Genomic DNA, 2563 nt, shown 5'->3' with positions numbered 1-2563 from the left:
GTCGCCCCCCCCGCCCGGGGGGCCCGGGGCACTCGCCGCACCAGGCGGGCACGCGTGGCGCTCAGAAACACGCGTGTCCTTCCTGACGTGCCTTAGCTGTGCGGTCCCGCCGGAGCTCAGGGCGCTCGGCCGGGGGTCCGCGCCTTCCCCCGGCACAGCCCCGCGACTCCGTGGGGGCTCCGGCGCCCACCGAGAGAGAGCGCAGGGCCTCCCGCCCTGCCCAAGGCGGGGGGCAGCGAAATCGGCAGGCGGGCGCTCTCGGATGTACCTTGTTTTTATTTTAAAACATAGCTAAATTCACGGGCTTCTTCTTGCAATAAAGTGGCAAATAAATTATTCCTTCCCTTGAGTATCAAGCTGCTATCTGATTGAAGTTTACTCTTACGTTTCAACAATTTAGTTCTGTAAGGAAGGGGTGGGAGGAAAATAGTTGTGCCCTTAACAGAATAAGTAAGTAAATAAATAAATAAATAAAGCCCTAAATAGTCTTCTGTAGGGAAGAAGTTAATATACTCAATTATTTTCTGAAAAAAGATCATAACATCTGGAAATTGATATCAAATGGTGTACAATCCCTGAGAGACGATAAACTTCCACTGTATAATATTTCGACTAGAAATCTTAATAATCCCATAAATCTTCCTTGTGAATTGGGAAAATGTAACAGTTCATTGAAATACTCATTGGGAAATAATTGAAAAAATGTAATAGTTCACTGAAATATTCGTGGTTTTTTTCTTTCTTTGGTGCTGTTGCTAACTCTGTGCATGTGTGTAAATATTCCTACTTCGTTTTAAAGACATACACGGAATATTCCCTTGAGCGCTGCATACCATAAAAGAAAAATATGCCCTTTTGACTTATTAATCATTATTACAGAGTTCAAAATTGCAGCGTCCCTCGCACATTACTAGAGAAGGCAAACAATTCTCTCTGTGTGTATTTCGTGTTGCTAAATTCAGTACAAACTTTACAGCTCTCAACTTTTTTCACTCTTTTTTTTTTTTTTCTTCCCCTCACAGACTCTTCCTATTCTGCTCGAGTTATCCAGGGCAACTGAAAGCAAGGGGGCTACTCGCCCATTATGCTGGCCCACTGCATCGTAATTAATTACACACAAAGGCAATTGCTTATTGTAATTCACCTCGTGAATGTTTAATTTTGCAGAAGTAAAAGTAGATGAGGATTTGAACACGTCTAGGCTCCCTGTAATGAATATATGAGTAATTAATGTTGCTGGAAAGATACAGCTTTATATATATTTTAAAAAATAATGCTGTGATAGAAAAGAGATGTGAGCGTGTGTGAGCGCGTGTGTTTGCTTGTACCTTGGTGCAGGAGAGAGGAGAGCATTTATATGTTTTTGTGCTGAATTAATGTATCCCTTTGGTTACGTTACCACAAGTCGGAATAAAGACAATTAAGCCCTTAGCATTTCTGTCACACTCCATTAATTACTGTAGCCGCTGCTGTCCCGACCACTTCGTAACATATTCATCAGGTACGATACCAGTCCAGCAGCATCAGCCAGTGAAGTAGGCTATTGTTAGTTTAAACTATAGCCTTTCAAATGTTCTTTATTTTACTTTTCATACAAGATTGTTTTCCGCTCCTTTAAAAATGTTTTTCTAAAAATAAAACTCAACATAAATGTTTTAAGATTAGATTTGCGGGGGAAACAGTTTAATTTTCACCATATGTTGCCACAGCAGTTTGTAGATTAAAAAAAAAAAAAATAATCTTTCCACTAAAACTACCAAAAAAAGAGTCTAATATAAAAATGTATTCTTCCCAAAGCGTCTCCCTCCTGTGGGCTATTTTACAGCTCGCAAATAAATCTTTAAGGTTGCAAGGAAGGGGAAAAAACAAAAGTGCCCTGATGACGGAAAAGCAAATCCTGCCATGATAATGTCCTTTATTAATATTATAGATGTGTAGTGTGCTGGATGGATCAATCATATCCATTCACAATCAGGATTAAGAGAGCCTATTTTAATGAAAATCTATTAGTCTCTCGCTTGAGACACGGATGCTGCTTAAATCAATAAACAGCATAAAAGAGAATACGACACAGGTTTCTAAATTAAAAAAAAAAATCCCATCTATGAAATGTGTTAAGACTTCTGTAAAATCCTGAAACCCTCGATCGATACTTATAAATATTTAATTTTTTTTTTTTAACACAAATTGAAAACCATTAACACTGCATCCATTCTTATTATTAAAACAAATTGTCCTTGGAATTATGTGCTGTGGAAATGGAGCCAGATTGAAAGGGCATCCTCTGAAATATGTTTACTCGCTTTCATATAAACCAATAAAGATCTGCAGGAGTCTAGCGTGAGCAGAAAGGTTTGATGTACAATGTCCATGATTACAGTCCCTGAATTAATCACGAGAGAGAGAGAGAGGGAAGGAGGGAGGGAGATGGAGAGAGAGAGAGGACTCAGTTATCTACTCAACAAAATCTTGCTCTTCGGGTCAGCGCTCATTAAAACGTGGATTAAACCGATGATTTTTCTGTTTGTTTATTTGCCCCATTTCGACCAAATTATGACGAAGG

This window comes from Corvus brachyrhynchos, unplaced genomic scaffold, assembly GCF_000691975.1.
Source record: "Corvus brachyrhynchos isolate BGI_N302 unplaced genomic scaffold, ASM69197v1 scaffold92, whole genome shotgun sequence".
Classification (NCBI taxonomy): domain Eukaryota; kingdom Metazoa; phylum Chordata; class Aves; order Passeriformes; family Corvidae; genus Corvus; species Corvus brachyrhynchos.
The sequence above is the reverse complement of the archived record's forward strand: the minus strand, read 5'-3'. Positions refer to the sequence as shown.